The sequence below is a fragment of the Triticum dicoccoides genome, chromosome 1A (assembly GCF_002162155.2).
Source record: "Triticum dicoccoides isolate Atlit2015 ecotype Zavitan chromosome 1A, WEW_v2.0, whole genome shotgun sequence".
Taxonomy (NCBI): Eukaryota; Viridiplantae; Streptophyta; class Magnoliopsida; order Poales; family Poaceae; genus Triticum; species Triticum dicoccoides.
In genome coordinates, this window is record NC_041380.1 from 398,938,544 (window position 1) to 398,953,835 (window position 15,292).

Below are 15,292 nucleotides of genomic sequence, written 5' to 3' on the forward strand. Positions count from 1 at the left end.
CGGCGATGAAGAATTTATCGTGCCTGGGGATACCGTCGAGCAGGAGTGCTTCAAGCGTCGGCTTATAGCCACAGCAAAAAGCCTGAAGAAAAAGCAACAGCAGCTTCAAGCTGATCAAGATCTGCTAGCGGATAGATGGACCGAAGTGCTGGCTGATACGTCTCCAACGTATCTATAATATTTGATTGCTCCATGCTATATTATCTACTGTTTTGGACTATATTGGGATTTATTTTCCACTTTTATATTATTTTTGGGACTAACCTATTAACCGGAGGCCCAGCCCAGAATTGATGTTTTTTTGCCTATTTTAGTGTTTCGAAGAAACGGAATATCAAACGGAGTCCAAACGGAATAAAATCTTCGGGAACGTGATTTTCTCACCGAACGTGATCCAGGAGACTTGGACCCTGCTCCAAGGAACAAAAGAGGTGGTCACGAGGGTGGGGGGCGTCCCCCCTAGGGCACGCCCCCTGCCTCGTGGGCCCCTCATTGCTCCTCCGGCGTACTTCTTCCTCCTATATATATACACATGTATCCCCCAAACGATCAAAACAGGAGCCAAAAACCTAATTCCACCGCCGCAACTTTCTGTATCCACGAGATCCCATCTTGGGGCCTGTTCTGGAGCTCCGCCGGAAGAGGGCCGTCATCACGGAGGGCTTCTACATCATCCTAGCCCCTCCGATGAAGTGTGAGTAGTTTACCTCAGACCTTCGGGTCCATAGTTAGTAGCTAGATGGCTTCTTCTCTCTCTTTTAATCTCAATACAAAGTTCTCCCCCTCTCTTGTGGAGATCTATTCGATGTAATCTTCTTTTTGCGGTGTGTTTGTTGAGACCGATGAATTGTGGGTTTATGATCAAGTCTATCTATGAATAATATTTGAATCTTCTCTGAATTCTTTTATGTATGATTGGTTATCTTTGCAAGTCTCTTCGAATTATCCGTTTGGTTTGGCCAACTAGATTGGTAGTTCTTGCCATGGGAGAAGTGCTTAGATTTGGGTTCGATCTTGCGGTGTCCTTACCCAGTGACAGAAGGGGCAGCAAGGCACCTATTGTATCGTTGCCATCGAGGATAACAATATGGGGTTTATTTCATATTGCATGAATTTATCTCTCTACATCATGTCATCTTGCTTAAGGCGTTACTCTGTTTTTAACTTAATACTCTAGATGCATGCTAGATAGCGGTCGATGAGTGGAGTAATAGTAGTACATGCAGAATCATTTCGATCTACTTGTCACGGACGTGATGCCTATATACATGATCATGCCTAGATATTCTCATAACTATGCTCAATTCTGTCAATTGCTCAATAGTAATTTGTTCACCCACCGTAGAATACTTATGCTCTTGAGAGAAGCCACTAGTGAAACCTATGGCCCCCGGGTCTATTCTCATCATATCAATCTCCATCACTTTAATATTGCTTTGCTTTTTACTTTGCTTTTACTTTTTACTTTGCATCTTTATACCAAAAATATTATATCTATCAGATTTCACTCTCGTAAGTGACCGTGAAGGGATTGACAACCCCTAATCGCGTTGGTTGCGAGTAGCTATCGCTTTGTGCAGGTATGAGGGACTTGAGCGTGGGCTCCTACTGGATTGATACCTTGGTTCTCAAAAACTGAGGGAAATACTTATGCTACTCTGTTGCATCATCCCTTCCTCTTCGGGGAAAACCAACACAAGCTCAAGACGTAGCAAGAAGGATTTCTGGTGCCATAGCCGGGGAGTCTACGCAAAAAGTCAACATACCAAGTACCCATCACAATCCCTATCTCTCGCATTACATTATTTGCCATTTGCCTCTCGTTTTCCTCTCCCCCCAATTCACCCTTGCCATTTTATTCGCCCTCTCTCTCTATCCTCCCTCTCTATTTACCTCTTTTTGCCCGCTTGCTTTTTGTTTTCTCGTGTGTTAGATTGCTTGTTTGTCGCGATGGCTCAAGATACTACCAAATTGTGTGACTTCACTAATACCAATAATAATGATTTCCTTAGCACTCTGATTGCTCCTCTTACCAATGTTGAATCTTGTGAAATTAATACTGCTTTGTTGAATCTTGTTATGAAAGATCAATTCGTCGGCCTTCCTAGTGAAGATGCCGCTACTCATCTGAATAGCTTCGTTGATTTATGTGATATGCAAAAGAAAAAAAGATTTCAATAATGATGTCGTTAAATTGAAGCTATTTCCTTTTTCACTTAGAGATCGTGCTGAAGCTTGGTTTTCGTCTTTGCCTAAGAATAGTATTGATTCATGGAACAAGTGCAAAGATGCTTTTATCTCTAAGTATTTTCCTCCCGCTAAGATCATCTCTCTTAGGAACGATATTATGAACTTTAAACAACTTGATCATGAACATGTTGCACAAGCTTGGGAGAGAATGAAATTAATGATACGTAATTGCCCTACTCATGGTTTGAATTTGTGGATGATCATACAAAATTTTTATGCCGGATTGAATTTTTCTTCTAGAAATCTTTTAGATTCGGCCGCGGGAGGCACTTTTATGGAAATCACTTTAGGAGATGCTACTAAACTCCTTGATAATATTATGGTTAATTATTCTCAATGGCATACTAAAAGATCTTCTAATAAAAAAGTGCATGCGATAGAAGAAATTAATGTGTTGAGTGGAAAGATGGATGAACTTATGAAATTATTTGCTACTAAGAGTGTTTCTTCTGATCCTAATGATATGCCTTTGTCTACTTTGATTGAGAATAACAATGAATCTATGGATGTGAATTTTGTTGGTAGAAATAATTTTGGTAACAACGCTTATAGAGGAAATTTTAATCCTAGGCCATATCCTAGTAATCCTTCTAATAATTATGGCAATTCCTACAACAACTCTTATGGAAATTATAATAGGATGCCCTCTGAATTTGAGAATAGTGTTAAAGAGTTTATGAATTCACAAAAGAATTTTAATGCTTTGCTTGAGGAGAAATTGCTTAAAGTTAATGATTTGGCTAGAAATGTTGATAGAATTTCTCTTGAGGCTGATTCTTTAAAGCTTGGATCTATTCCTCCTAAGCATGATATCAATGAGTCCAAAGCCATGCGAATTTCCATTGATGAGTGCAAGGAAAGAACCGCTAGGATGCGTGCTTCCGAAGATGCCTTTATTAAAGTGTGTTCTTCCAATACCTATGAAAATCAAGATGAAGATCTAAAAGTTATTGATGTGTCTCCTATTAAATCTTTATTTTGCAATATGAATCTTGATGAAACTGAATATGATCTTCCTTTACCTAGAAGGCGTTCTAAAAATTCGGAGTATTTAGATCTTAATGATGAAATTGATGAAAGTGGGATTGAAAGAAATAAAAATCTAGATGTTGCTAAACCCACTATATTGAATTTCAAGGAATTTAATTATGAAAGTTGCTCTTTAATTGATTGTATTTCCTTGTTGCAATCCGTGATAAATTCTCCACATGCTTATAGCCAAAATAAAGCCTTCACCGAACATATTGTTGATGCCTTGATGCAATCTTATGAAGAAAAACTTGAGTTGAAAGTTTCTATCCCTAGAAAACTCTATGATGAGTGGGAACCAACTATTAAAATTAAAATTAAAGATCATGAGTTTTATGCTTTGTGTGATTTGGGTGCTAGTGTCTCTACTATTCCCAAGACTTCGTGTGATTTACTAGATTTCCGTAATTTTGATGATTGCTCTCTAAACCTACATCTTGCGGATTCCACTATTAAGAAACCTATGGGAAGGATTAATGATGTTATTATTGTTGCAAATAGGAATAATGTGCCCATAGATTTCATTGTTCTTGATATAGATTGCAATCCTTCTTGCCCTATTATTCTTGGTAGACCTTTCCTTAGAACGGTTGGTGCGATTATTGATATGAAGGAAGGGAATATTAGATTTCAATTTCCATTAAAAAGGGCATGGAACACTTTCCTAGAAAGAAAATAAAATTACCATATGAAACTATCATGAGAGCCACTTATGGATTGCCTGCCAAAGATGGCAATACCTAGATATATCCTCGCTTTTATGCCTAGCTAGGGGCGTTAAACGATAGCGCTTGTTGGGAGGCAACCCAATTTTATTTTTATTCCTTGCTTTTTGCTCCTGTCTAGTAATAAATAAATTATTTAGCCTCTGTTTTGGTTGTGTTTTTTGTGTTTAATTAGTGTTTGTGCCAAGTAGAACCGTTGGGAAGACTTGGGGAAAGTCTTGTTGAACTTGCTGTAAAAAACAGAAACTTTAACGCTCACAAGAACTGCTGTCATTTTTATTTGAAGAGTGATATTTAGTTAATTCTTTTTGCAGATGATTAATAGATAAATTAATCACGTCCAGCAATTTATTTTAGAACTTTTGGGGTTCCAGATCTTGCGCTAGCTACATATTACTACAGACTGTTCTGTTTTTGACAGATTCTGTTTTTCGTGTGTTGTTTGCTTATTTTGATGAATCTATGGCTAGTAAAATAGTTTATAATCCATAGAGAAGTTGGAATACAGTAGGTTTAACACCAATATAAATAAATAATTAGTTAATTACAGTACCTTGAAGTGGTCTTTTGTTTTCTTTCGCTAACGAAGCTCACGAGTTTTCTATTTTGAGTTTTGTGTTGTGAAGTTTTCAAGTTTTGGGTGAATTATTTTGATGGATCATGGAACAAGGAGTGGCAAGAGCCTAAGCTTGGGGATGCCCGTGGCACCCCCAAGATAATCCAAGGACACCAAAAAGTCAAAGCTTGGGGATGCCCCGAAAGGCATCCCCTCTTTCGTCCACTTCCATAGGTAATTTACTTGGAGCTATATTTTTATTCACCAACATGATATGTGTTTTGCTTGGAGCGTCTTGTATTATTTGTGTCTTTGTGTCTTAGTATGCCACAATCATCCTTGCTGTACACACCTTTTGAGAGAGCCATACATGAATTAAAATTTGATAGAATACTCTATGTGCTTCACTTATATATTTTGAGCTAGATAATTTTGCTCTATGTGCTTCACTTATATCTTTTGAGCGTTATAATTTTGCTCTATGTGCTTCACTTAGATCTTTTAGAGCACGGTGGTGGATTTGTTTTAAAGAAACTATTGATCTCTCATGCTTCACTTAAATTATTTTGAGAGTCTCTTAATAGCATGGTAATTTGCTTAATAATAATATGCTTGGTATTCAAGATTTGTGAAACTTTCTTTTGAGTGTGTTGAATACTAAGAAAAGATTGAAGCATGATAATTGTTTTGAGATATGGAGGTGATAATATTAAAGTCATGCTAGTTGAGTAGTTGTGAATTTAAAGAATACTTGTGTTAAGGTTTGTGATTCCCGTAGCATGCACGTATGGTGAACCGTTATGTAACGAAGTCGGAGCATGATTTATTTATTGATTGTCTTCCTTATGAGTGGCGGTCGGGGACGAGCGATGGTCTTTTCCTACCAATCTATCCCCCTAGGAGCATGCTCGTAATACCTTGCTTTGATAACTTCTAGATTTTTGCAATAAGTATATGAGTTCTTTATGACTAATGTTGAGTCCATGGATTATACGCACTCTCGCCCTTCCACCTTTGCTAGCCTCTCTAATACCGCGCACCTTTCGCCGGTATCATACACCTACCATATACCTTCCTCAAAACAGCCACCATACCTACCTACTATGGCATTTCCATAGCCATTCCGAGATATATTGCCATGCAACTTTCCACTATCTAGTTCATCATGACACATTCATCATTGTCATATTGCTTAGCATGATCATGTAGTGACATAGTATTTGTGGCAAAGCCGCCATTCATAATTTCTTCATACTTGTCACTCTTGATTCATTGCATATCCCGGTACACCACCGGAGGCATCCATATAGAGTCATACTTTGTTTTAGAATCGAGTTGTAATCATTGAGTTGTAAATAAATAAAAGTGTGATGATCATCATTCAGTAGAGCATTGTCCCAATAAAAAAAAGAGAAAGGCCAAAGAAAAAAATAAGGCCCCCAAAAAAGAAAATAAATAAAAAGGGGCAATGCTACTATCCTTTTACCACAGTTGTGCTTCAAAGTAGCACCATGATATAGCGAGTCTCATATATTGTGCTTCAAAGTAGCACCATGTTCTTCATATAGAGAGTCTCATATGTTGTCACTTCCATATACTAGTGGGAATTTTACATTATAGAACTTGGCTTGTATATTCCAATGATGGGCTTCCTCAAAATTGCCCTAGGTCTTCATGAGCAAGCAAGTTGGATGCACACCCACTAGTTTCTTTTGTTGAGCTTTCATACATTTATAGCTCTAGTGCATCCATTGCACGACAATCCCTACTCACACACATTGATATCTATTGATGGGCATCTCCATAGCAAGTTGATACGCCTAGTTGATGTGAGACTATCTTCCCCTCCTTTTTGTCTTCTCCACAACCACCATTCTATTCCACCTATAGTGCTATATCCATGGCTCACGCTCATGTATTGCGTGAAGATTGAAAAAGTTTTGAAAAAGTTAGAGTATGAAACAATTGCTTGGCTTGTCATCGGGGTTGTGCATGATTTGAATACTTTGTGTGCTGAAGATGGAGCATAGCCAGACTATATGATTTTGTAGGGATAACTTTCTTTGGCCATGTTATTTTGAGAAGACATAATTGCTTTTATTAGTATGCTTGAAGTATTATTATTTTTATGTCAATATAAACTTTTGTCTTGAATCTTTCTAATTTGAATATTCATACCACAATTAAGAAGATTTGCATTGAAATTATGCCAAGTAGCACTCCGCATCAAAAATTCTATTTTTATCATTTACCTACTCGAGGACGAGCAGGAATTAAGCTTGGGGATGCCTGATACGTCTCCAACGTATCTATAATTTTTGATTGCTCCATGCTATATTATCTACTGTTTTGGACTATATTGGGCTTTATTTTCCACTTTTACATTATTTTTGGGACTAACATATTAACCGGAGGCCCAGCCCAGAATTGTTCTTTTTTGCCTATTTCGGTGTTTCGAAGAAACGGAATATCAAACGGAGTCCAAACGGAATAAAATCTTCGGGAACGTGATTTTCTCACCGAACATGATCCAGGAGACTTGGACCCTGCTCCAAGGAACAAAAGAGGCGGTCACGAGGGTGGGGGCGCCCCCCCCAGGGCGCGCCCCCTGCCTCGTGGGCCCCTCGTTGCTCCTCTGGCATACTTCTTCCTCCTATATATACACACGTATCCCCCAAACAATCAGAACAGGAGCCAAAAACCTAATTCCACCGCCGCAACTTTCTGTATCCACGAGATCCCATCTTGGGGCCTGTTCCAGAGCTCCGCCGGAAGAGGGCCGTCATCATGGAGGGCTTCTACATCATCCTATCCCCTCCGATGAAATGTGAGTAGGTTACCTCATACCTTCGGGTCCATAGTTAGTAGCTAGATGGCTTCTTCTCTCTCTTTGAATCTCAATACAAAGTTCTCCCCCTCTCTTGTGGAGATCTATTCGATGTAATCTTCTTTTTGCGGTGTGTTTGTTGAGACCGATGAATTGTGGGTTTATGATCAAGTCTATCTATGAATAATATTTGAATCTTCTCTGAATTCTTTTATTTATGATTGGTTATCTTTGCAAGTCTCTTCGAATTATCCGTTTGGTTTGGCCAACTAGATTGGTAGTTCTTGCCATGGGAGAAGTGCTTAGCTTTGGGTTCGATCTTGCGGTGTCCTTACCCAGTGACAGAAGGGGCAGCAAGGCACATATTGTATCATTGCCATCGAGGATAACAAGATGGGGTTTATTTCATATTGCATGAATTTATCTCTCTACATCATGTCATCTTGCTTAAGGCGTTACTCTGTTTTTAACTTAATACTCTATATGCATGCTGGATAGCGGTCGATGAGTGGAGTAATAGTAGTAGATGCAGAATCGTTTCGATCTACTTGTCACGGACGTGATGCCTATATACATGATCATGCCTAGATATTCTCATAACTATGCTCAATTCTGTCAATTGCTCAACAGTAATTTGTTCACCCACCGTAGAATACTTATGCTCTTGAGAGAAGCCACTAGTGAAACCTATGGCCCCCGGGTCTATTCTCATCATATCAATCTCCATCACTTTAATCTTGCTTTGCTTTTTACTTTGCTTTTACTTTTTACTTTGCATCTTTATACCAAAAATACCAAAAATATTATATCTATCAGATCTCACTCTCGTAAGTGACCGTGAAGGGATTGACAACCCCTAATCGCGTTGGTTGCGAGTAGCTATCGCTTTGTGCAGGTACGAGGGACTTGAGCGTGGGCTCCTACTGGATTGATACCTTGGTTCTCAAAAACTGAGGGAAATACTTACGCTACTCTGTTGCATCATCCCTTCCTCTTCGGGGAAAACCAACGCAAGCTCAAGACGTAGCACTGGCAGCCGAGGAATATGAACTCGAGCGCCCAACCAAAAGTTACCCAAAGCATAGGTTGCTACCCCAACTCGAGGAGGAAGCATTAAAGCCTACACTACCAGCGTATGATGCGGCTGACCGGCCACCTCGTGGCCGAGACAAAGCAGTGTATCAGCCCGAAGTCTAGCCCGCACCCTGTCGCCAGTCAAACAAAAACACCAAGGCCCGGGGCAACACGTAGGACCTGCGAGACGTATTGGAAAACAAAGTAGGACATACAAGATTGATCTACGGATCACAGGGGCGCGCCCCAACGAGTGACGACGACCGTCACGCCAGATATACTAAAAGCAAATCCGGCCAGGCCGAATATAGCAGACAAGACTCGTATGAACTGCGTCGTGATATAGCCCGGCACAGAGGCGCTGCACACCCCCTATGCTTCACGGATGAAGTGATGGATCACGAATTCCCAGAAGGTTTTTAACCCGTGAATATTGAATCATATGATGGCACAACAGACCCCGCGGTATGGATCGAAGATTTCCTCCTTCACATCCACATGGCCTGCGGTGACGATCTACATGCCATCAAGTACCTCCCACTAAAACTCAAAGGACCTGCTCGGCATTGGCTCAATAGCCTGCCGGCAAACTCCATTGGCAGCTGGGAGAACTTGGAAGACACATTCCTTGATAACTTCCAGGGCACTTATGTGCGACCACCGAATGCCGATGACTTGAGTCACATAACCCAACAACCAGTGGAATCAACCAGGAAATTCTGGACTCGGTTCCTAACTAAAAAGAACCAAATCGTCGACTGTTCGGATGCCGAGGCCTTAGCGGCATTTAAGCATAACATCCACGACGTGTGGCTCACCCGACACCTCGGCCAAGAAAAGCCGAAGTCCATGGCAGCCCTCACGACACTCATGGCCCGCTTTTGTGCGGGCGAGGATAGCTATCTGGCTCGCAGCAACAACACTTCAAGAAACCCTGGCAATTCAGATGCCAAAGATAGCAATGGCAGGCCACGTCGCAATAGACACAAGCGCCGCAACAACAGTGACAACGCCAAAGACACGGCAGTCAATGCCGGATTCAGTGGCTCTAAATCCGGTTAGCGGAAAAAGCCGTTCAAAAGAAGCAATCCGGGCCCATCCAACTTGGACCGCATACTCGATCGTTCGTGTCAAATTCACGGCACCCCCGATAAACCAGCCAACCACACCAACAGAGAATGCTGGGTGTTCAAACAGGACGACAAATTAAATACCGAAAACAAGGAAAAGGGGCTGCATAGCGACGACGAAGAGGAGCCCTGGCCGCCGAACACAGGAGGACATAAGAAATTCCCTCCTCAAGTGAAAACGGTAAACATGATATACGCAACCCATATTCCCAAGCGGGAACGAAAGCGTGCACTAAGGGACGTCTATGCGATGGAGCCAGTCGCCCCAAAGTTCAACCCATGGTCTTCTTGTTCGATCACCTTCGATCGCAGGGACCACCCCACCAGTATCCGTCATGGCGGTTCTGCCGCATTGGTCCTTGACCCCATCATTGACGGATTTCACCTCACTCGAGTCCTTATGGACGGTGGCAGCAGCCTGAACCTGCTCTATCAGGATACAGTGTGTAAAATGGGCATAGACCCCTCGAGGATCAAACCCACCAAAACCACCTTTAAAGGTGTCATCCTAGGTGTAGAGGCCTGTTGCACAGGCTCAATAAAACTAGAAGTAGTCTTCGGATCTCCGGACAACTTCCGAAGTGAGGAGTTAACCTTCGATACCGTCCCCTTCTGCAGTGGCTAGCATGCACTGCTCGGACGAACCGCATTTGCCAGATTCAATGTGGTACCGCATTATGCATACCTCAAGCTCAAAATGCCAGGACCTCGCGGGGTTATAACAGTTAATGGAAACACAGAACGCTCGCTCCGCATGGAGGAGCACACTGCGGCCCTCGCAGCAAAAGCGCAAAGCAGCCTTTTGAGGCAAACCGCCAATTCAGTGAAAAAGACCCCGGACACCTTCAAGCGAGTCCGGAGTACCCTGCAAGAGGATCGCCAGGCACGTTTAGAGCTCGCCTAGCAATCCGGCCTCTGTCCTAGTCCCAGTCAAACGGCGAAATTTGCGCCGCGCGTACATAATTACGCACTCAAGATACCATGGGCATAGGCGGAGACACGGCCATGGCACGGCCCACAATGCGGCTCAACCGCGCCAGGACCCATAAACCTTTAACATTTTCTTCCTTTCAGGCCCCTATTCTTTGAAGGCCCTCTCCGATCGTCTGATTATCGGACCCGTCACGGGAAGGAAACACCAAGGAAGCAAGAAGCTTTGACGTACAAGGGAATCCTCAGGTGGTCTCTGATAACGATCGATATACCTGTTTTGCATACCCACACGCAGCTTGACCTTGGATAGGACATGTCAAATAGTCCTATCTTTTACTTATTGCACTAAATGTATGCATACGCTTTGACGTATCATTTAAATAATAATGTACAACATTAGCTCATTATTGCATTCTTCTACCTTTTCTTTTCTCTCATGTCTGCTTATTTACGACAAATCGCACCCGTACATTCTGATACGACCAGTGCGACAGGGGTTGCAGTTTACCCCATAACACGACATGAAAAGTCCGAACACTTTCGACAGTGCGGCACCCCGAACTTATAGCATTATATGCATCAGCTCTGAATCATGTCTTGGGTCAATAGTTGGGTTTGCCTGGCTCCCATGTTTTGGTACCTTATGTTCCACTATATCGGTTAAGGTAGCACTGGGAGAACTACTGCGATTGTGTCCCGATTCGTCCGGACGAGCACCTCAGTAGAGAAAGCCGAGAACTAACTGTCATGATGCGGCGAGAGCTGGTCGCTATTCGAGAGGTCTCAAATCCTTAAAGATTTTTTTCCGCTTTGGGCGAGGAGTCGGCCTTGTCCGATTTAGGCATACATAGCACCCCAAGTTCGGCCTTCTGAATACTAGGGGCTTCACCAAAATTTAAAATTGTAGACTTCTATGGCTAAGTGAGAGTGATAAAGCCTTATAGTCCGATTGCCTGGTTCGTTGTGCTGAACAACTCCTTCAAAGGACCCAAAACTAGGATAAAGAGTGATCAGGTTTATCCCGAACACCTTAGTACTAGTTACATGGGGGCAGAAGCCGACGATTGGCCAACTCTCAAATTTTATAAATGGCCGCACAGAAGGTAATATTTTAAATTAACAAGCGTTACATAGTGCACATGAACTCGTTTCATATTACAGGATCAAAAAGTACATTCATTCAAATATTACATCTTTAGCACATTCATCTACCACAAGGCGAGCGCCCTTCAGGACACTGTCATAATACTTTTCGGAGTGGCGATGCTCCTTGCCCTCCGGTGGCCCCTCCTTCACCAGCTTTTTGGCGTCCATCTTCGCCCAGTGCACTTTCGCCCGGGCAAAAGCCCTACGCGCACCCTCAATGCAGGCGGACCGCTTTATGACTTCAAGCCGGGGGCAGGCGTTTACAAGCCGCCTTATAGGCCGAAATAGCTGCCAGGAAGGGGCTCGCCAGGCCACATTCGGACTATGAGGCCCTTCATGGCCAGTTCGGTCGCTTTGTGAAGCTCGACCCGTTGCTTCAACTGGTCGCTCAAGGGCATCGGATGTTCGGTCCCAGTATACTGAGACCAGAACAACCTCTCCGTCGAGCTCCCTTCCTCGGCCCGGTAGAAATCCGCGGCATCCGACACACTATGGGGTAGATCTGCAAACGCTCCTGGAGAGCTCCGAATTCGGGTAAGTAAAAGGAAAGTTTCCTTCACATGCTTGCTTTGCATAAAGAATGCCTTACCCGCCGCTATCTTCCTGACCGCCTCAATTTCCTGGAGGGCCTTTTGGGCTTCAGCCTTGGCATTTTGTGCGCTCTCGAGGGCCTTTGCAAGCTCGGACCCTTGCGTCTTAGAGTCATGCTCCAAGGACTAGTACTTCTTGACGAACTCCTGGAGCTCTTGCTGAACCTCGCCGACTCGGGCCTCTTGCTTCTCGCGCTCGGCGCGCTCCTTGGTCACTTTGCCTTCGGCCTCGGACAGCGCCTTCTTTAGGGTCGCCACTTTGGTCGTGGCCCCTAGCAAAATTCATGACGATCCCGTGATCTAACAACCAGTTTCCTTTTTGTTTATCAATAAACAAACGAGGTATCACTTACCTTTGTTCTCTTCGAGCTGCCTCTTGGTAAGGCCGAGCTCTTCTTTGGACCGCTCAAGGTCCCGCTTCAGTGCGGAGACCTCCGCCGTGTGTGCGGCAGCGGCCAACAGTGAAGCCTGCTTATTCACATAGACATATTCTGATTAGACTCATGTGATTATTATTTGATCCTCTGTTCGGCCTTTCTTCCGAACACCAAACAGAGCATCAGGGGCTACTGTCTATGCTGTAACATTTTCTCACAATTTGATTACTTACCTCAAAGCCTGTTAGGAGGCTGGCACAGGCTTCAGTCAGTCCGCTTTTGGCGGACTGAATCTTCTTGACCACTGCACTCATGATAGTGCGGTGCTCTTCGTTAATGGAAGTGTCGCGAAGCACTTCCAGCAAATTGTCCGATGACCCTGGATGGACAGAGGCCATCGGCACAGACTTGCTGCCCCAGCATTAGAGCCCATGGGAGTCTTGCCCCTCATGTGCCCAGCGTCTGGAATGTCGCCTTGGGGCGCTTCCGGAACTGTCCTCCCTTGGTTCGGTACCCTTTGAGACAACACCTCAACGTCATCCGTAGGGCGGGGGGAGGAGGCGGTCGAGAGTGAATCGCTATTCATCTCCGACGGGCCCAAAGACTCATCTGAAGAGGATACGTCGATACGGGCTTTGGAGGGGCTGCATAATCATGTTCGGCATGATAAGAAGTAACAAAATAAAACATACCAAGAATTATTACGGTATTCGGATACTTACGACTTCGCCAGGGGCTTGTCCCTGGGTAACCACTCCTCGTCGCTAAAAGCAGCCATCGTGGAGCAGCCCGGAAGGAGAGTCCTTCCCTTCTTGGACCCTTCGGCTTCCCCTGACGGGGGGGGCTTCCTTTTCTTGTCTCCCCCGGCTGGGGGGGGTGAACTTTCCTCTTCCTCCTTGTTTTCATGGGAGGAGGGCTACTCGGTGTTATCAGACGACGATTCCGATATAACCTTACGCCGGAGACCTTTCCTGGTCCCCGTGGCCTTCTTCTTGGCCTTCCTCTTCGGCGCCTCATAGGGCGCCGGAACCAGCATCTCCATTAAGAGAGCACTTGCTGGATCCTCGGGCAGTGGGGCCGAACAATCAATTCGCTCCGCTGTCGCGACCCATTCTTGTTAAATGGCGTGGAGGCTTAGATCCACCACATGATTATACCGAGGAAAGAAATATCTTATGAGATATAAGGAGCTTACCGGATTGGCAGGGCGCTTTGCGCTGAGTCCACGATCCTCGATAAGGGAAGGAGGTACCTCGGCGGACTTGAACAACACCCTCCAGATGTCCTGGTGTGTCGTGTCGAAGAGCTCTCGTAGTGTCTGGTGCTTAGCCGGGTCGAACTCCCACATATTGAATGCCCGTCTTTGACACGGGAGGATCCGGCGAAACAGCATAACCTGGACCACATTGACAAGCTTGATTTTCTTGCTTATCATGTTTTTAACACAGTTCTGGAGTCCGGTCAGCTCCACCGATGAACCCCGGGATATGCCCTTCTCTTTCTAGGAGGTGAGCCGCGTGGGGATGCCGGATCGAAATTCAGGGGCCGCCACCCAGTTGGTGTCGCGCGGCTCGGTGATGTAGAACCATCCCGATTGCCACCCCTTCACTGTCTCCACTTAGGAGCCTTCGATCCAGGTGACGTTGGGCATTTTTTCCACCATGGCGCCTCCACACTCCACTTGTTGGCCGACCACCACCTTTGGTTTAACGTTGAAGGTTTTCAGCCACAGGCTGAAGTGGGGCTTGATGCGGAGGAAGGCCTCGCACACGACGATAAACGCTGAGATATTGAGGATGAAATTTGGGGCCAGATCATGGAAGTCCAGCCCGTAGTAGAACATGAGCCCGCGAACAAATGGATGGAGGAGAAATCCCAGCCCGCGGACGAAATGGGTAAGGAATACAACCCTTTCGTAGGGTTCGGGGGTAGGGACGATCTGCCCCGCATCTGGGAGCCGGTGCGTGATATCTGCGGCCAGGTATCCGGCTTCCCGGAGCTTCGTAATGTTCTCCTCCGTAACAGAGGAGACCATCCACTTGCCTCCCGCTCCGGACATGTTTGGAGTGGTTTTGTGGAGGAAATGCGAACTTGGGCGCTGGAGCTCGAGTGCGCGAGAATGGATGGGCAGGGAAGAAGAAGGCGTGGGTGAAAAGAAGGAGTCCTTGTCCTTTTATAAGGGTGGAAGAAACTATGCGCCTCCCCACCTGACTGGTAAACTCACTTATTCCCCAAGGGCCGTAATTGATGGCGCGGTTGGGTTACCCACACCCGTATTGATGAGAATCCCGTGATAAGGGGACACGATCTCTGCTTCGACAAGACGTGCCAAGAAAACCGCCTCGCAATACGTGTAGTAGCTGGTTGAGAAAAACGGTTCAAATAATGACCGGGCCATGACGTGATGTCACATTATGAAAAGCTGTCAGCAGATTAGAATTGTGGAAAAATTATACTCTCTATGGTGGTATGTGGAATTTGTTTTGCAGAGTCGGACACAGTCCTTATGTTCAAAATCTTCTATGGAGTATTCGGAGAAGGAACCCGCCTTGCAATGGCGAAGACAATCTGCGCGCCGGACTCATCGTCATTGAAGCCTAGTTCAGGGGCTACTAAGGGAGTCCTGGATTAGGGGGTCCTCGAACAGCCGGACTA